General features: G+C 38.4%; 1 pseudogene; it reads left to right on the top strand.

Annotated features, from left to right (window-relative positions):
• The first annotated feature begins 17,856 nt into the window (after window positions 1-17,856).
• Window positions 17,857-21,737, top strand: part of LOC149311022 (uncharacterized) — a 170,591-nt pseudogene continuing 166,710 nt past the window's right edge.

Here is a 21,737-nt window from a genome sequence, read left to right as displayed (position 1 = left end):
TTGGGAAGCCATTCATTATTCTGTGACAAGCTCTTCAGATAGAGGACTCTCATTTGTAAGCTAAGGTACATGAGCACAAGGTTCTCTTGTACCTTACTTTACAGAGAAGAGTCCTCTATCTGAAGAGTAGCCAGAAGACATCCAAGTAAAAGGATGATTGCATCCTTTCCTTTGAAAGGCTGTCCAGACTATACAGGGTTACAGATGGAGGAAATAATATGAGCAAGGGCCCATAGCTAGCACTAGGACAGGATGCCAAGAAGCCATACTGGTCACCTGATCACTTCCTTCCCCAATATGGTGGTATATCTTGCATTTAAGTTTAAGTCTATCCATGTAATTTGCTGGAATGCTGTATTACCTGATACATGATGTAACTAGCTAAGTAGCAGAGGTGCTGAGGAACCCTTTACTGAACTGCAAACATGCATTAGTGGGACACCAATGTATAGTGCTTACTGTACATTGGTGCCCATGGTGCATAGGCACCATTGTGCATAGGCACCAATTGCATTAGGCACCTTATTGGTTCTGCTATTTAGTAATGTAATACCACCCCTCTATTGGATATGGACATTACACAACTGCTTATGTCCACTTACGAAAATCCAAGTGCCCTATTGTTTCTAAATTTGAGTGTGTACATTTGGTGAATTCTGTTTCCCCTTTGTTCTCTTTATTTACAAGCACTGTTGTCTAGCCAGGTGTCACTCATCTTATGTTTGTGGTTGTGATTTTTTTCTGCTCAAGTTTATAACTTAAATCTATTCTATTGAAATTCATTTTTTTTAGTTTTGATCAGTTTATTAAGGCGCTCTTATGTTTCTGTCTTTTGAGGAATCCTCCACTGTGGTGTCATCTGAAAATTTTGTGAGCATGTTCTCTGTATCATCATCCAAGTCATTTGCAGAGATATTGGACACATCTAAACCCAGAATGTAACACTGTGGCACCCCACTTTTTATTTCTTTGAAGGACAATGAGAAACTATTGATGATCACTCTTTAAATTCAGCTCATAAGACAGCTACAAATCCACCTGACAGTAATGTCTTCTATACCACATTTTACCAGCTTGTCTGCAAGAATATCATTGGGACTTGTCAAAAGTCCTACTGAAATCAATGCTTTACTTTCTCTTTTGACAAAAGGCAATAGTGATAAAATGATGGCATTTAAGAGTGGAACAAATAACCTTGTCCTAAAAATGTACAGGTAATTGAACATGGCTGTTCCTGTAGGTTTCATTTCTTTGCCAGTGTTGACCAGGACTGCCTTTTCTCTGTGAACCACTCATAGCATTTTTTAAAATTCCCATTATGAATACCATTATGGAGCATGTCTAACACTGCTGGCCAAAGAGCCCATACAGACAGGCCAAAATAAAGCTGCTTTGGGTCACTTTGGAGGTATGCTGTTTAAATGATGCATGTGTCCTAAGAGGCCAGAAGCCATGCCACAGCTTTGGTGCAGCTTCTGGACTCTTAAGATGTGTGTGTCATTTAAACAGCATACCTCCAAAGCGACCCGAAGCAGTTTTATTTTGGCCTGTCTATACGGGCCCCAAAGATCTCCAAAATAGGCTTCATATTGTGATATCCTTTTGCTATAGAATTCTCTTACTTAGAATAAAGCTTTTCTTTAGATACTCTGCCTCTCTTGCACTCCTTTTTTACCTGCCTTAGCTTGGCCATCTTCCATAAGATTAACAAGGGGAATGCCAGTGGAAGGTACTCATTGCTGAAGTGGGAAGAGTTAATCATTGGATGGTGGCAGTGAGTTCTTTACATAAAAGGTTGTCTCAAAGGGTTCCATTCTGATCAGGCAAGAGAAGGGATGGGGACTTCAGAGAAACCTCTCACATAGCCTTTATCACAACCAAATAACCAAGGAGGCAAATGATTTATGCAATTTCAGAGCACTCTAAAACAGCAGAAGTGATAGAAGTCAAGACCTATGACTGCTGTAATTTAGATGCTGTTTATAATCCTTATTTCGATGAGCACTAAAGAACCCTGTCTCACTATCATTAGTAGCATCTGATAAATATATTTCTGAATGTTGTCAGATAATGACTTGCACATAAGCAAATAGTGACTCGGTTTAGTACACGTACTTTTATAATACAAACATTGGACAAACATTCACCCCTTTTTCTCACATAAAAGGAATAGTCCCAACCAGATACAGTCAGCCCTTCTTATACACAGATTTTTTTGTATGTGGATTCAAGCATCCACAGTTTGAAAATGTTAAAAAAAAGTATACATTTCAAATATCAAAACTTGATTCTCCATTTTTATAAGGGACACCATTTTGCTATGTCATATTTAATGGGACTTGAGCATACACGGATTTTGTTATCCACGGGGGATCTTGGAACCAAACCCCAGCGTATAACAAGGGTCCACTGTACAATTAATCAATTGGAACATGTTTATGTACCATAAGTTCCATTGATTCAACGATTCTGTTCTAGTTGAGGCTAAAGTTGGATTTAGGGCTGAGACTATTTTGAGGATGAGTTCAAAATCCAGGCCATATTGCCACAATCTCTGGCCTAGCTTTTTATTCTTTTTTGTTCTTCTTCTTCATCCCCCCTGTCTTGTATCATGTAGCCTTCTGAAGAGCTCTGGAAAACTTTAAAACTTGCACACTATTTGCACGAAATGTGGCCCTAAAATTAATACAATGAATAGGCCTAAAATTAATAAAGCAAAACATATGAATAATTAATTTTTTAAAAGTGTCACCCTACTTTCTCTTGCATTGATGTTCAAACCAAGAAATGTTTGCATAATAAGCTCCTCCCAAATAATTCTCATTATTAATATTATCCCGTGATTAGTAAAGAAAGGGTGAGATTTGATTGTCCAAAGATAGTCATTGATTCTTAGAAGATTCAGATATAATTTTCTACAGATTGAATTTTAGAACCTTCTCCCTCTGTGCCAAATGCTGATATTCATGCAAATATCAACCCTTCTCAAACATTTCCCATTTCCCCCATATTTTGTTTCCTGGCTCATTTTCTGTTGTAACACTGAAGGCCTGTGAGCTTGCTTTCTCAGCCATTTAATTGGTTAGCTCTTTGTTCTTGCACCCAGGATTAGAGATAACCATTGACTGTCAAGTCTCCCATTGATATACATCATGCAGACTTAGAAGGAGGATGAATTTGCCTGACTTCATGGCTCCATGCTGTTCACTTCAATTTCCCATTAAATGGCAATTTAAAGACATGGCTTCAGGCTGATGTAGGAGAGCTATCAAAAGAGTCTCATTAACAGTTCAAAGTAACATAGGTTGCAGCCCACCCTATTTTTTCCAGCATTCATCACTTCCATTGACTTGCAAATCAAAGTACATTTCTTCTTCATGAAGGGATTCAGTATTTAAGAATCTTGATTAAATTTATCTGTCTTTGGGCTAAATCAAGAATTAAATACAGAGCAGGTGACAATATAGGCATGTCTGCATTTGGATAATCTCTGTGAGATCTCTTCAAGTCTACAGCACTTACCTGATCTATGCAGACTGCCTACCTGGCTGCAATAGCAGATGTGAGGAATTATTATGGTGTATGCTCAGCCATGATAGGTGTCTAGCGGTTTTCTCTGCTTTTCTTCTTTGAGTGCAGCTTGTCATATATTACCACTGCACTAGGAGTGTGGAAAGATCCTGAACAGGTTAAAAAAAAATCACACCTCTTACTCTGTGAAAGGGTCTAAGTCCCATTTACACTTTCAGCAGCACACTGAATAGCAGTGATGAGTTCTTCTGATGGATTTACTTTAACTGATATTCCATGCATTTCTGGAGTGCATTTAGCTAATAGGTACCAGTGTCCTTCAGATAGAAGGGGAGAAAATAACACATTATTTTGCAGCAAAATTATACTTTACAGCAATTTTCCTTGTCCTTCTTTTATGTCTGTCTGTTTTAAAGGCTAGTATTCTTGACACAAAGACCAACCCTAACGGTTTTCAACTCCAAACGATTTTATGCCATGCTGCCTTGACCTTTTCCTTGAAAAAAAATTACCTAAAAAGGAAAGGAATGTAGTTTGAAATAGTCTCTTTCCTTCAGGGATTTAAAGTTCTAGCAATCACTGTCAGGCAACGATCCTCTCTGCTCAATTCATTGTCAATTAGAAGAGCAGTGTTTACCCAACATATTTTCTATTCCAGCCAACAAGGTAAATATATCCGGCATTCATATTTGCTGGTTTGGTTTGTGGATTTGTTGTTTCCTGGCTTTCTGTAATACTATGCTTTATATCAAATACCTGAGAAATTCATGGGAAAAGGCAATGTCTAAATTTATTCCCACTTTTTCATAAAATACATTTGATTATATATTTGTTTATGTAACCCTACAGTCAACACTATTTAAGTGCGACACATTTCAAAGAAGCAAAGTAAACCCACAACAGTATGGAGAGAGACCTTGTAGCACCTTTGAGAGTAACTGAAAGAAAGAAATTGGCAGCATGAGCTTTCATAGAAACGCTGCTAATTTCATTCTTTCAGTTAGTCTCAAAGATACTACAAGATTTCTCTACATACTGATTCCACAGACTAACATGGCTATATCTTTGAATAAACACCCAAAACAGTTCCTGTTTTCCCATATTTCACAGAAATCTAGAATCTCTGATCTTGTAGTATCAATTCAGGGTTAAACTACGTACAGCAAATATGTAGCAGAGGTGGTTTTACTCTCCTATAGGTATACTTTGCACCAGTTCAAACTGAGACCACCCTAACCAAGTGGAAGAGATTTAAATGCCACCCGGCTCGTAGTTCAAAATAAAGATTTTTTTCTTTTCTTAGGCTCTACAGGTGGGCATTGAATTAAGGTGAGAGGGATATTGCTCAGGAGGTACATGTAAATCTAACCCATTAATAACTGAATGCAGAGTATAGTTGCAGAATATAGTTTAGGCCTTGGATCCACATTCTAAGTGAAATAATGCAGCAGAAATTAAGCGGCACACACATTCATTTTTTCAGCTGGGTAGGAAAGAGATTCATGAAGTAGGGATTTTCCTTTTTGTGATACTAAATCAGCATTCATAGTACCTAATTATCGCCATCACAACATTTATATAATTTGTTAATTGCAGCGCTGGTGCTCCTTTTCTCTACAGTTGCCATGTCAAATAAACAAGGTTTGCAAACACCTACGCACTTTGTTTCAAATTAATTAATTTGCATTGCATTGTAGCAGCAGGAATCTACACACGGTGATCAAAATAAATGTTAGCAACTGCTCTCTGAAGAAATGAGTAGGTGTATGAATCAAATGGCTTTTTATTTATTTCTGGTCTAGATGGTTATATTAGTACGGCTACAAAATGACAGTTTTACAGGAAATAATAAGGCTCTGTCATGAAAGATTTGTGACATTATGGCTACCTGTGGGACAATTTGATAAAGATGGATGTTTATTCAGTTGGATAAAATCTTACCTTTTTGAAGGAAAAAACAACACTTTAAAGTGTTACACTTTAAAGACTAACAAAGCACTACAGTTGACTTCATTAATTGTATGCTGAACACTTCATGCATCTGAATCTATAAAAAGCACTTTGAATTTGTTAGCCTCTACGGTATCACAAGACTCTTTGTTGTTTTTGCTAGAAAGATTTATGAAGGGCTTTTAAAAAAATAAATAAATATCTGTGCATTGCTAGACACATTCATCACGTTTGGTACAGTAAAATCAGTGTATTTACCATGAGATCCAGATTTTGTTTGGTATTGTTGTAAACCAAAGTTGTTACATTTCAGTCATATGCTTATTAAAAGCAAGTTGTTCCCTTACCATGACTTAAAACAGTTTAGTGAATTATGAATGACTTGCTACTGTTTAACTTTGTAACACTGTTCATTTTTTAAGACCTAGCACCCTATTTACTAATTTGAAGCATGCTTCCACTTTTAACAAGCAATCTGAATACATTTGATATCTCATCTTGCCTTATATGTTATTGTTGTATACCTTCAAGTCATTTCTGACTTATGGCAACCCTATCACAGGGTTTTCTTGGCAAGATTTGTTCAGTAGGGTTTACCTTTGCCTTCCTCTGAGGTTGGGAATGTGAGACTTGCCCAAGATCATCCATGGCCATGCAAGGATTTGAACTGTTGTCTCCAGAGTCATAGTCCAACGTTCAGACCACTAAATTATGTTGGTCCTATAATGACTGAGCATGAAAGACAAGCCTATTTTGTTCTTAGGGATGTTACTTGTGGACTCTGGTGACCTATGGTCTGAGCTCCTGCTTGGACTATGGATCCCCCAGTGGCTAATGGAGAATGATGGACTCAGTCCTGCCCTTGATGAGTGTTGTGTTGCTCCCCCTGTTCTGCCCTCACTAGTTGTGGGCAAGTCTGAGAAGAACCAAACAATCGCAACTCATGGAATGCTGTCTGGATGCAGGAAAGGATTACCTTGACACTTGTCTGTAAAAGAGTTTGTATGGGCAGTCAAAAATAAGCCAAGGGTGTTTGTAACAGAGAAATTGGTAAAATGTTAATAAGGTTTTGGGAGCTGAGAATGTCAAAGGAGTACAGTGTTATTTTGTTTAAAATAACGTGTGACTGTGTACTGTGTATGAAACCAGCCCAAGGCTAGATATTTATTTTATTTGTTATATAGCAAATCTTTACTGCTTTTAATTTCTACATCTCTATTGAGATGTTTCATTTTAATAATTGTACAAGGAGGACTGGTCACACTTTGAACCCATTGACTAGCACAGTATAGGGATCATTTTGAGGCCCAAATGCCAGATCCAGGGAAGATTCTTAAGGGTAAAATGGCAAGAGATATCCAGGAGCAATAGAGCCATCCCTAAGCATTAGGCTAAATTTGGTGGTTTAGCCCCCAAAATTTAGAGCACACACGAATACCTTCCCCTCCATCCCTCCCTGCCTCCATCTCTCAAAGACATTTTGAACTAGAACATTCAGCAAGTTTTCATAATTAAAATAGTAACGTAATATGAATAAACCATAAACAAATAAATATGAACTTTCATCCCTTCTTTAACATTTGCAATCAGCAGCTTGAGGCAACCACCAAATTTAGTTTAATTCTTAGGGCTGGCTGTATCGCTCCTGGATATCCCTACATGTGCTACATTTGACCACTTGTCTTCATAAGAAGCTCTAAGTGAGCAGGAAAAAAGGCTGGAAGTTAACAGCTTTCCTTTTCTCAAGAGGAAGTGAGAAGTAATAACTGCTTACTTGGACTTCTACCCTCAATTTCATTACATCTTGCAAACAGCACTTCAGAGAAGGAAACCCCAGAGTATTGTGCCCTGGTTTTTAAAGTGGACAACATGGAGTATGTTAACAGCATCATTTTTTCCCTTTCATGTTAAAAACTAAGTGTGCTGAATATCAGAGGAAAGTGAAATGTGAACTACTGTATTGTAGCCTTTGTACTTGTTTGTGCTTTCCCCTACAACCATTTATTCCCCTTAGCATTCTCCACTCTGTTTGTTTTAAGCCTCTTCAATTGCCTGTGGGTATTCATGAGTTGTTGTTTTAAGAGTTAGAAAAGGCCATGTCAGTTTCTAGAAATAACCTTAAGCAAGGGTAAAAGAAAAGACAGGGTTGGTCCTTTTCATTACAATAATGACACTTTATTTCAAGGTTGTCAGGAACTGACATGTGGCTTTGCATTTCATGTAACACCTTCTCATTGTAACCAGAAGGCTTTAAGCTTAATAGGTTATTGTGGCCAATGAAGATGTAGAGAGACGGAGTGTAACTGTAATGGGGAATCTGTGGCTTAGGTAGGCTTGGTACACATGACTTGCTACACATTGCTGTTGAAGACATGTAAGAAATATTATCATGACTAGGACAGGTGATGTCCTTTCTTCTAAACGCACCTAATGGATTAATCCATTTATTGCATTTATTGTATTAAGTACTGTGTAAAATAAAGTTATTCAGTATTAAATATTATATATTGTTTGAGAGTATATCAAAATATTATTTTATTTTAAATTGTAATACATATAACACTTCATGTGTAAATTTATATCAATAAATACCAAAGTCAGACTCACATGCCATGGTATTTCTGCTTTGTCTGCACATTTGTGAAAGCTGGACAGTGAAGAAAGCTGACAGGAAGAAAATAAACTAATCTGGAGTGTGGTGTTGAAGGAGATTTCTGTGGATGCTACAGACTGCTCAAAAGATAAATGAATGGATTCTAGAGCAAATTAGGCCTGAACTCTCACTAGAAGCCAAGATGACTAAATGAAGCTGTTGTACTTTGGACATATCATGAGATGATGTGACTCATTAGAAAATATGCTAATGCTTAATAAAGTGGAAAGAAGTAGGAAAAGAGGAAGATCACATTACAGGCAGATTAATGAGAGAAGCCATATCACTGTATTTCTAAGACTTGTGCAGGGTTCATGGAGGTATCTCATTCATAGGGTTGCTTTAAGTCAAGGCTGACTTGATGGCAAATAACTACTACTGCTGCTGCTACTATATTGTAAGGGTGTAGGTGAATAATTCTTCTAGTGAAATTTATATATGTGGTATTTTGTAGAGCAACAAGCAAGTGAACACGTTGCATAAATATTATTATGGTTAGAAAATTCTATTTTTTCTTATGGGTTACATATTCCTCAACTAATGTACACACTTTGTCACAGTGGTAACACCTAATTAAACAGTTTTAGTATTCTACAATTTTTTTTCCTGAAATCCCAAAACCTAGTTATGATAGATACTAAGAGAACAACAACCACGAAATCTCAGTGGAGACTGTGTTGTTTTGTATGTTCACTGACTGTTGAATGCTATTTGGGGAACAACAGTGGAAAACTTGGGATGTGGGGATGGAATGGCGTAATATGGAGGAAGACATGGTTGGCTGGTTGGAACCTGAAAAAGATTGTTGGAAGAAGTTGTGGACATACTGCAGCTTTTTGTATCAGGATAGAGGGTTGGACTGGATGGCGCTTGAGGTCTTTTCCAATTCTATGATTCCATGATTAAATTCATATTCATAGTAAAGTTTAAATCTTGTTTGTAGCCAAAATGATGCCATCCAGGAAGAAGAGGAGGGTACATGCATGGTTACAAATGGGCTGCCTATGAAGTTAATTTAGAGCTCATCCAGAATTTAGATAAACCTTTGGACACTCTGTGAACATCAAGAAATTTGATCAATTTACTCATATTTAGGACTGGACTATATTTAGGCAGTATGAGGCAACCATCTCTATCAGCAAATGGAATGGATAGTAGTGTACATGTCATCAGCTCTGGACTTCCTAAGCTTCCCTGCTGCACTCAAGTGCTGTGAAAGGCATTATCCTGTTGTCTGTGCTGAAGTAGGAGTAACTGTCAGATTTTGAATATGGAATTGGACGTCAGAGAAGATGCAACATCTTGTACTTTGTCTCATGCAGCAGAATATGTTGGGCTGACCCTGTTCAAGATTATTTCTGAAGCAAATTTTGGAGGCTCCATTCATTACTGCTCATCATGCTTAATGATCCAAATGCTGTGCTTTGTAAATATGAGAAAGACCAGTTGTAAAACTATGCAAGATTTTTTTTTTAAAAAAATGTCAGTTTGTGGTGGATTTTCTTTGTAATTTTTTTATGGGATGAATAATAATATACTCTTGTCATTAAAAAGAAACACTGCAAAATATGCTGCAGCACAGCCAAAGGAAAAACATATGGATATGTTGATAAAGCATATGGCCATCCATATGTAAAGAAATTATATTAATTTATGGTTAGACCCCTGAGGTGTAGCATATGCAAAAGGGTTGATAGGAGTGTTGCCACTGAGCTGAATAAACTTCAAATGCAAGTGGAAAAAAAAGGAGGAAAGCAAAGGCGTTTACTCTGGCACACTGTTTTTTCATATATTTGCCTTTAATTTGACTAAAGTAGGTTTACTTAACTTTTAAAATGCAACTTCCCTGCTTACACATGCATTGTTATGTTGAATTTGGTTGATTTGTTTGAAAAGATGGCTTTGAACCATGGATCCTCTCAATACACCTATTTTTACTTAACAATCTTGAGAATGTTAGGGGAGAATCTATGTTTGCTTGTGTGCACATGTGTACATCTGTGCTTAATGTTCTGTTTACTACAGCGACACTGAGGAAGGATTTATATTCATTGCTTTTCTGCATACAAATTTCTTTATTATATTGTGTTGCTTTAGCAACGGGCCGAGTTTTTTCCTTCAAAAATTCCTGTGCTGTATTTTTAAAAGAATAGGCATAAACCTATTTTACATAGGTAAATTGATGTTTTTGGTACATCAATAACTTATACAGATTCAAACTGCAATCCTATGCCCATTTATCTGGGATTTAGGTCGATTTAATTCAATGAGACATCTGATTTTATTTGTTAAATATTTTGCTTATTAATATTTATTTGATACCTTCCACTTAATACAACCCAACAAGATTTAAAAGCTCGCTCAAAATTGTTTGTTTCATAGTCTTCCTTTATGCATTTAATGTTTTAAGACTACATTCTGTTTCAAGAGCTGTTACCAAAGTACAGTATCTGTACAAAATACTAAGTTAAGTGTGGCTATGGATTTGTCTGCATGGGCCAAAAAAACCTGTTTTTCTCCCTTTATGGCTTAGTCCTGTTTAGATGATGCACATTCCAAACACAGGTTCTGGTGCGAGGACTCCAGACAATGTCCAGCACATTCCATACAAGAACCAGGGTATAACAGTCTTAAAACATGTATTTAAAAACTTAGCTGCTACTCCAGATCTTCCAGGAAGATCCAGAGTCCTTTGCTCCCATGCTGTGCAGCTGTCCACATGGGTGTCCCACTGCATTGCCCAATGTGTCCACTACCACCAAGATTTGCTCACTCTGAGGTCAGAATGAGGGGCCCAGCCATGTGACCATCGCTTGGAGGCTTGTTCCTGACATTTTGCCAGCATCTATGGCATTTTCAGAAATGTCAGGAATAAACTCTTCTAGAACATGGCCACATAGCCCGAAAAACTCAACAAAAACTATGGATGTCAGCCGTGAAAGCCTTCGACTTCACATAAACTACACAGTTTTTCAGAGTTTTGGGAAATGTTGCTACTTGCAGTTTTTTCCCCATTATACACAAAAAATAGCACAACTTGCATTAAAAGCCCCAAGCAAAACCCCTCACCTATTTACATTGTTGTTGTTTTTTTTGCTGTATACTTGGGAAAAATGCAGAAAATGGAAAAGTAATTATACCACTATACAAACAACAAACTGAATTGTTTAACATCATGGCTGCAGCCTTTGCCCGTTGGAAAGCTATGTGACCCACATGTTATGCCATAGGTAGAGAAACTCAGGTGACTGAAGTTGTACTGGCAGAGGTGAAAAGAAGAAGGCAGGCACTGACATTTTGAAAGTATTAGCACACCAAAATTTGGCTGTAAAGCACAAGTATTTGGAGAAAATAGCTTGGTAGCTTCAGGCAGTCAAACATCTTGGTTCAATATTGGATCTGTCATAATGCATGGGGCAGGGTGGACCAGAAAAGACTTTCGGGAATGTAAAAGAAAAATCTAGGAGTGAAAGTTTGTATTTATTATCTGGCATCCTGTACAGATTCATAACCTAGGGTGCATCTACATTGTATAAATAATGTAATTTGACACCACTTTAAGTGTGGCAGATCCAACCTATGGAATCCAGGGATTTGTACTTTTACAGAGTCTTTAGCCTTCTCTGCCAAAGACTGATGTGACTCACAAAACTACAAATCACAGGATTCTGTAGGATAGAGCCATGGCAGTTAAAGTGGTGTCAAGCTACATTACTTCTATAGCGTAGATACACCCTTAGAGTTATGGATCTGTAACTGCTCTGTATTTACTAATACTAGCTATTCAGGATAATGGCACTATTGCCACAATCATAAATGCCTCCAAAAAACCTGTCTTAACAGCCAGCTTGATGCAGTTGCTGACTGTTAAGCTAGGTTTCGGGGTCAGACCAGGAGTCATTACTTAGTCATGCATTCATAGCTAAGTAGGCAATGTGGAATATCAGTGGATGTTTATTTTTTTATAAAATACTTACATCCCACCCTGTATCATAGGATCTCAGGACTACATATATTTAAAAACAATTTAAATCATTTAAAATTAAAAATATGAAAAAATAATGTAAGTAGACTAAAACATATTAAGCCAATTAGCAAGTTTAATTTTGCATATTTATAATATACAATTTAATTTAGAACCATAAAAAAACTAAGCCTAATGATCTACTTTGTTCAAGAGCAATATTTTGACAACTTTTGAAATGTTATAGAAAAAAAATCTATGAAGTGCTTACTTACTGTTGGATGAGCACAATGGGTATATATATAAAGTGCTGGCATGCAAGGTATTATTATTTCCAACTTGCTAAGGGTAAGATCAATTTTATTTCTGTATTGCCTCAATTCTGTTTCCAGAGAAGATTTGTAAATTATGCTGTCAAACATCATTTATTAAGAAGGCAGCTTACCATGGAAAAGTGTGTCCAACTGTTAGTGTGAAACAAATAAGCAAATGACACTTTGCCCCAGCCCGTGACTGAAAAGCAATTGGACTATGTAAAGTTCATGTCACAATTTGTTTTGCCATTTGTTGGGTATAATTAATCTAATAGAGAGAAATTGTGTTTTTCCCTTCCTTCTTCTCTTCTAAGCCTAGAAATGAAGTCCTAATGTTTTCACACTAAAATTATTTTGAAATGTTGGTTCTAAATTTGGTACAAATAAAATAAAACAACTTATTCTTACTGTTGTATGTACATTTTTACTATTAATTGTAATTTCTTCCAGGTGGGCAGCCCTAAGTAAATGCACTTGCAAGAAGGTTGCATGCAACAGAGTGAGACTTTATTCAGGGAGGTGAAAGGATTATGAATAATCTGGTTGAAATTGTCATGAGCTTGGTTTTTATTTTATGTTGTTACCACTGAGCTGACTTATATTTTTATGCTCTTTCCTTTGAATACTAGTCTTTAAGATATGAACTCTCTGGAATAACTGGATGCTTTCTGTACATTGCAAAGTTTTCTGGAAAAGTCAAAGAAATGAGTCTTTAAATATGGCAGCTGGCTAATTGTTTTGGAACAGCATGTTTACATGACACATTGTACCACAGCAAAAAAGGATTTGAAAGCAAGCCAAAAAACAAAACAAAAACAAACTAAAAAAAAACCAGCCCAAAGCAAGTAAGCAAGCACAGTTCCATCTTGCTTTGAACATGCAGTCAGGTCTTTAGAAAGAAGATCAAAGGAAGAAAATCCAGGATGAACCAAGGTTTCCAGTGCATATGTTGTTGGATTTTACAGCTCAGTCTCCAAAATATGTTTACCCCCAAGGAATAGCCCTGTGGATATGTACCTTTTGTGGCATTGTTGGGATACATTTGATTATTTAGGCATAGTAACCTGCATGCATTAAATATTCCTCAAATAGTGTTTTTTATAGTTATCTTCATCCTGATTACTAAACATAAATACTTAGGTGGGTTACAAACCGCCATTAGGGACGTCCTGAGGACGTCCCAGTTTGGAAAAGGGGCATCTCTTCTAAACGCCCCTTGCCCTATCACAGACTCAGTCCGTACAAAATGGCGGCGCCCTGTTCATACGGGCACCGCCATTTTGATGTAACGGACGCTCTGCATCCGCACGTGGTGCCCCGGAAGTGACGCCGCGAGTGCACCCTTTGGCACTTGCGGCGCCTCTTCCGGGGCCTGAGAAGGAGCGTGATTTCCGCGCTCCTTCTCTGCAGCATCCGGGAGCCGCGCCGTTTAAAGGCTGCAGCTCCTTGACGCTGCAAGCGGCGGCGGAGGGAGAGCACTGCAACCTGGCGGTTTGTAACCCGCCCTAGAGAGCAAGCAAGTGAGCAAGAGAAGGACCTTGAATTTAAACTTACCATAGTTATAAAGACAAAAATAATTATAAAAATCACTGTATATTACTATGCTACATGCTACACTATATTATACAGTATATTTTAGTACACTATACATCACAAGAAAAGGAAAAGAAAGTCAGCAAAAAGTGTAGAGTTGAACTGGTAGAATATATAATCAATCTGAATGTTTGACATTCCCAGTAGAACCATAATTTATAGTGTTCTGGCACTGTGCAGTCTAATACATGATTTGGAAAGCCTCTAACAGCCTCTTTACACAAGCTGTGTATTTACTGCCACCTGAGATAACTTAGAAAATAGTGCCTATCAATTTTCCTCATCTGTTGTTGGCCTTTAAGCGCATTAGAGAGATTTTCTTCAAGTTTATTAAAAATAATTCAATTGTAAACATAGCACATAAATTCAGTCTTTCATATATTTTAAGACAAAACTGAAAAATATGTAATGCAGTCTGATTTTTCTAAACACAAACACACACACAAAGTTTAACTATGCTCATGTTGTTGTTATACACTGTGAATGTGACTCAGACTCATGGCAATCCTTTTATGAGGTTTTCTTTGCAAGATTTATTCAGAAGAGGTATGCCATTGCCTTCCTCTAAGGCTGAGAGAGGCCTATGCTCCAGTGACCCAGGAATCAAATAGCTGGAGTGCAAGAACTGTTGGGTAGTTAATCCAATCTAAGTCAGTCATAGGTCATCCAGCAAGATGAAGGAAAAAAACAAGAGGATGATTGTCAGCTGGTCCAGTAGTCAGTAGTGCAGATTAACAACGTCAGCAAGGAATAAAACAGAGTCATCAACTGTAGCCAGTCCAAGGTCAAGTAAACACTAATACTGAAGAGTAATGCTGGTAAACAAGAGGGAATGGTTGCAAGTAACAAAGATGCCAAGGAGTTTTATAGGTAACTATCTCAAGACACCAGGTGCTTAATGAGTCAGCATCTTCTATTTAATAGCCACTGGGGTTGATGTAGTCTCTACTTATCTCTTCGATGATTGTCAGTGTGTCCTTAGGCTCTCTTCTGCTGGGTAATAGGGGCCCCCACTTCCTCAGCCACTAGCTCCTCAACCTTGGAGAGGCCACCATCATCAGGAGCTGTAAATCTTCTGACTCCAGAGGGTGAGTGATGACAGGGAGAATGTGACTTGTCCAATATTGCTCAATGTGTTTCCAGGACTGAGAAAGTATTCAAACCCTGGTCTTCCAAGTTCTTAATCCAACAATCAAACTACTACATCATGTTGAGTTTCAACTCAGCTCATATACTGGGCATATTTTTATAGTGGGAGTTCACCACAGTTTGTCAGTGGCTTTGGGGCAATACTCCAGAAATCCCACTGTGGGATTCCTTGTGGGAAATTACGGAGCACTGTATTCTCCAAAGATTGTGTACTTCACATATCCTGCTCATTATAGGGGTCTGACTCTTCCCAAATGTTCCATGCTATTATAAAGTTCATTGTATTGTACAGTGCAAACAGTTCCATTGGCAGGCATTCTTTTGTAAATTTCTTTCTAGTTGAGATAAAGAGTAAATTTATGTAAAAATTTCATCCTTTTTTCCTGATAAAGTTTTCAGTAAAGTCTATTTACATTAAAATCAAATCCACAAAGTACAAGAAGCACCTACCAGAAATTATAAACATCCCGAGCCCCAAAATGTCAAATCACAAGTGCTTATTAAAAGCTGAAAAGAAAAATGCAGAATAGAACAATCTTAACATTTTCATAAGGATATATTGTATGCATAATATTTTTTTCAACTAAAAGACTTCCCAAATAACTAAATTTGAGCAAAATGCCCCAAATCATAATCAGTCATAGCTGGTGTTACAAAAAAGTTCCACCCATGCTGGGGGGAAACATGCTCTCCTTTACTGTAATACATTCGTCTATTGAATGTTGCCAGCTAACTATCTTGTTGGTTTTCAGTATGAAAAAAAAAATGTTTCCAGAATCACCAGTCTTCCAGTGGAGATTGGTTTGAGATTACTGTGTTTTACATTTTTCCCTGTAATTTATAAGGATCAGTCTGCTGTATGTGCTGGTTTTAGAGAGCAGAGAGTGTCCATACTCTTGTTCTGACTGAAAAAATGAATAAGTCAGAAGCAGAAATCTCTTAAGTTAAGTGGGGGTCCTCACAGGTTCAAGTCCCAGGGACTCTTTCAGTGCATCTGCTTGGGATGGCCAAAATGGTAGACAAAAGTCTTGAGCTAAGGCTCCATCACTTTCTTAGGAGCGTTACAGACCGCCTAAAAGCGGTTGCTGCGTCCGGGAACCGCAGCGGCCAAACCGCGCAATTCCTGGGCACAACCGAAAAGAAGCGCCGAAATGGTGCTTCTTTTTGCGCCCTGGAAGTGGCGCCGCGAGGCCCTAGTCGCGCCTTGTGGCATCACTTCCGCTGCGTGACATCCGGACGCTATGTGTCCGCGACATCAAAATAGCGGCCCCCGTGTGGACGGGTGCTGCCATTTTGTACAGACTCAGTCCGTACTAGGGTTGAGGGGCGTCAGGAAGTGACGCCCCTTCCTAACCCTAATATGCACTTTAGGCGCGTGTGTAACGTGCCCTAGGCAATTCAATAAGTGCAAATCAACTTTGTATCACTTAACATTTTTGCCTTAGATCTTCTGGTTCAGAAGACTATGGTTAGCATATGTTTAATGAGTGTCAGAAGGGGGACCCGGAGTGTGTTTAATAGTTGTTCTATCACAATGAGATCTTATGAGAGAGATAAAACCAGTGATATACTACAGAAAGTCAGAACAATTGGGGGGAGAGTGGAATGGATATTTACAACTTACATAACATTATATCCCTGCAGAGAAAAGTCCTTGGCTGAGCGAAGCATTTGCTGGATTTTCTTCGTCGGTTTGTAAACCATTTGCAGGTTATGCTTCCTCACCACTTTGCCTATTCTGTTTGTGACTCCTTTGATGTGATGACCAGAGAGACCCTCTCACAGCCGCAGGAGTTTACCACATACCATGCAGCTGTGGACAAGTCTACATAGGGACTAGCAAATGCAGTGTGCAAACAAGAATCAAGGAACACGAGAGACACTGCAGACTGGGCCAGCCAAAAAAATCAGCAGTAGCAGAACATGCCACAAACCGTCCTGGGCATAAAATACTGTTTGAAAACACTGAAATTCTGGACCATGCCAACCACTACCATGTCAGGATGCACAGGGAAGCCATTGAGATCCACAAACATCTGGATAATTTCAACCAGAAAGAAGAAACCCTTAAAGTGAACAAAATTTGGCTACCAGTCCTGAGGAATAGCAAAATAAGGACTCAGCAAATGCAAATGAGAAACCATTCAGAGTCAGGGGCTTACCCAGCAGATAATGATCACCAATTAGCAGACATTAATCCTCTTTTGCATTAGCCTCCCAGCCTGAGGCTGGCCATCAGCACAGAACAATACACATGCAAATCACTCCTGCATTCCCAGGCTCACACAGTATATATAATCCAACTTTTTCCAGGCAAAGCATTCTCTGAAGATGCCAGCCACAGATGCTCGCAAAATGTCAGAAAGAAAATTTTCTAGAACATGGCCACATAGCCTGAAAAACTCACAAAAAACCTCAAGGAAACTGTTGTAGGGTCTCTAGTAAAAAAGAAAAAAATCTTCCTTTGTTCCTACTATACTAAATAACTAACAGCCAATTTCCTATTCTAATTCTGGGCAAGGTGCTGGAATGTATGCTGTCCTCTCAACTTCACAGGTTCCTGGATGAGACAAATTATCTGAGCCATTTCCATCCGTCTTTAGGCCTAGTCATGGAACAGAGATGGATTTGGTCACCTTGGTAGATGACCTGTGTTGAGAACTAGATATGGGGAATGTGTCCCTGTTGGTTCTATTGGACCCATGACAGCTTTCAGTGCCATTGACCATCATATCCTTCTGGGCTTCATTCCAAGAGCAGAAGAGTGTGAGAGGGTAAGAGAATCTGCTGTGCAGGTAGATACTATTCCATCAGCAGATGGACACAACTGGATTTTGCTATTGTTGTTCTCAAATGCTATCTTGCAGTTGATACAGAATGTTTCTAATTGCTTTGATTTTTTTTAACGTTATGGTATACTTTTCCTATTGCAAGATTTTTTTAGGACTGCATCCATTAATCTGCTCTATGTAGGCTCATCCATCCATCCATTCTATTCACCTAACTTTCTTCAAAAACTGTAATTCAAAGTGTCTGAATCTGTGGCAAATTTGGAAAAGATCCAAATGCGAGGAACTTATTCCCAATTTCAATTCCTATCAGTTTGATAAGCATAGATTTACTCAGAAATTCTTGCACATAAAAGAAAATCTCTACAGTCACTTCTTTTAAGTGGAATTTAACTTAATTGACTTTTCAAACTATCTCCTGGGTGTGTATATGTGTGACAGTTTCTCTTAGCTTATACTTCCTTTCTCTGTCTTTCCTTCAGTTCTTCACAATGTAATGGAAATTCAGGGAGGGATATGGGAATGCTTGGTGAACAATCTTTCACCTCTGACAACATGTACTGTAAGCTGCACACAGCTGTCATGATAATGACAAGTCTGGTGCACCAGGATAATTGGGTACTTGAAGAAGATTCATAAGGCAATATGCTGCACAGCAATGTGTTATGCCCTGGGGCAAGGAGAAGAAGAGAAAGGGTATCAGATAGGTTGGAAATTTGTTCTTGATAAATAATAATCTAGTTACATGATGCAGTGATGTGATTTTGTTTGTCTGCAAAGTAGCTTCACTCACATTCTTTTCTAGCACAGAATTATTTTTAAGGGTTCCAGAACTGTCCTGTACTACATATAATATCAAATTCCATTTTACAAGTAATGGAATCAAAATATCCCAGTGGAATGATGCTCATTTCTATTAGATGCCTTCAGAGATGAGGAAGTTTGACATCTAAGCAAACTCTGTAAGTCTCTTCTCTGACAGCTCATTATTAAGAAGCAGCAAGGACTGACTTTATTAGTATAGCACATTGTTGTCTGATCTGCAAATCAGTATCCTTTCCTCACTTGTGACAAGTTCTGCCTGTTTTTGAGGAATCACCTGTCACTGGATGTTAAAGGGGCTCTTAACCCTTTTGAGTGTCAGGTAAACTATATCAGAACATTATTCCTTTTCATGTTAAGGGTAGTATTCATTTTTATTGAATATATTTGTCACAAACAGGGGAGTACTTCAGAACCATGCAGTTTGTTTATTGATGGCTACCAGTCACTTGCAAGTATATACAAGCTATTTTATAGGAAAAATGGGGGGGGGGATTAGTGGGAAGGGTGGGACGCACCCAAGGTGTCACACTGTCTGCTAAACGCTCCCTGTCCTCATTAGTAGATGAGTCCACTAGTCCTTTGGCAGACAATGGGGGCCTATGCTGTGAGGGAGCAAGAAGGCCAATAAAGACCCAGGGACTGAAATACAGATGTCTCCTACTGAGCCAAGTTAGAAAGGAGTGGAGAGTTGGCATCCCAACATGCCTAGCAGCTCACTGGAAGCCTTACTTAACTGCAAAAAATTGGAATGTGCTAATCACAGAGATTTTGAGGGACCCCTCTGCTAAAAATAAGTGGCTGTGCAAATGCTAAATATCCCTTCTCATCTTCTCAATCATTCTATTTGTTGGTTTGTCTGTGCTTTCTTCTGCTTTCTGAGACTCTCAATTCTTCCAATCTATCTCATCTCCTTGCTCCCACTCACCTATTGCCTACTAAACACTGAATAGCTCCCAACAGAGATGTATTCTGCAGCCTTTTAACTGTTCTCCACTCAGGCAAGCATCCTGAAAACCCCTACATTCTCCACACTTATATGCTCATCCTGCAGCCACTTACATATTCCATCCAAAGTCACACCTTAAGCTGCCTATCTCATGTCTTTAAAACTAAAAACTCTAAAAACTATTCTCCCTACTTATGTGTCACTGAGCTTGGCTGAAAAGGCCTGGTAGCTGGGGGGCTTTATAATGTGCAGCTCCCCATCAAGACTACAACTTTCATAACATCTGGAAATTATTTATTCTTTTAGACAGAACACCCCAATGTTAAACACAATGAGATCAGTGGTACACTATAAAAATACTGTATGTACCAACTAATTCTTATATATTTTCTTAATCAAATGGAATTTACTACCTCACTCATTCCTAGCCATTGTTTAATTTTCATAAAGTGTTATTAACTGTATTAAAAACTGTGAAGTGCCCAGTGACAGATTTTTGCACAGCACAGCCTCCTCAAAACTATTATTTATATATTTGTATTTAATTAAGTTATATCTCATCTTTATGCCAATATGTGAAGCAAGGTGGTTTACAATTTGAGTTCAAGCAAAATATAGTTAAACAATGGAGAATACAAAACTATATAGCAATTATACAATTGTATTGATAACATTAATTTAAAACAGATTTTAAAAGGTCTAAATAGACAAATAATGACTATGCTCAGTACCCCCAGCCATGCTGAATGTTGTCTGTGGGTGATAACAGTTATAGTCCAACACATCTGGAGGGTGCCAGGTTGTTGAAAGACATGTAGTAGTCAGTGATAGTACTTGAAATCAGTAGACCATTAACTATTACCTAAGAAAAGGCTGCAAGCTTGAATAGCTATTTTAACATTACCAATTTGCATTATTACAGAAAATGAAACTTGTTATCAAGGGCTCCTGATCCTCTTGAGACTAATGAAGCTGGTGTGCTTCATAGAATACCTTCTTAAATTCCAAATTGATGGAGTGTGCCGTGCTCCCTTTACCTTTCACAAAGGAACTAACACTTATAGCTTACTATACAAGTGTGAGGCTATCCATATGACACAGACCAGTTTACCAGATGTATTGTAACCAGTTATATTTCTCAATCCTTTATCTATAAATGGAATAGAACAGCCACCTAAATTAACTGCTAGAATATTATGCTGATCTCTCCTGCACGCTTATTCAATCAAGATGACATCTTGGCACCAGAGGCAGGGAAATTGTTGCCCTGCCAATGTTTTGGATGACAACACCCATAATTCCTGATTATTTGCCATGCTTGCTGAGTCTGATAGGAGCTGTAGTCCTGGAAGAATTATGTTGTCTATCCAAACATGCCATTGTGAATTGTCAGTAGTGAGAGCTGCAGATGCTGTTGTGAAGTCAACACCCATACCTATTGTGTATTCTGTATTCCTATCTGTTTTATAAAGTAATATTTATCTAGTGCAGTTTCCTGATAGCCAGTCAGAGGAAGAAACACTATAGGTGTTTGATCACATTCTGGGAGGATTTTGATGGGATAGGGAGACAGTGAATGTTTAGGTGCCACACTTTGAGTGATGGGTTATTCTTTGGTTTACCTTTCTATAGAACTTGGAAATGTTGCTGTTTTGGACTACAACTCTCAGTTATCCAGGGCCCTCAGTTACCCAGTTAGTCATGTGCTACTAACAGAGGCTGGGTGCAGACCGCAGTGAAAAGCTAGTTTACCCTAGGGGTTTTATGATTCATGGGGAGAACCTGCCAATGTGGCCCATCGGACGACCTGTGTGACTGGCCAGTTGATTGCATAATCCCACAATGGGATGAGAACTGATGCACAGTCCACACCATCTCCCTTCCACTGCAAGGAAGGACCCACTAAAATGGAGCATTTTGTGGCTACAAGCTATGGTGCACCATTATTTTTTCTGTTCCATCACAAATGCATGTGCACAATTGCACAGATGCTCCAAGAGCAGCTGCCAATCATCCCCCATCC

Source organism: Sceloporus occidentalis, unplaced genomic scaffold, assembly GCF_023333645.1.
Source record: "Sceloporus occidentalis isolate IW3139 unplaced genomic scaffold, rSceOcc1.0.p SCAF_6, whole genome shotgun sequence".
Classification (NCBI taxonomy): Eukaryota; Metazoa; Chordata; class Lepidosauria; order Squamata; family Phrynosomatidae; genus Sceloporus; species Sceloporus occidentalis.
This window is presented reverse-complemented; position numbering and strand designations above follow the sequence as displayed.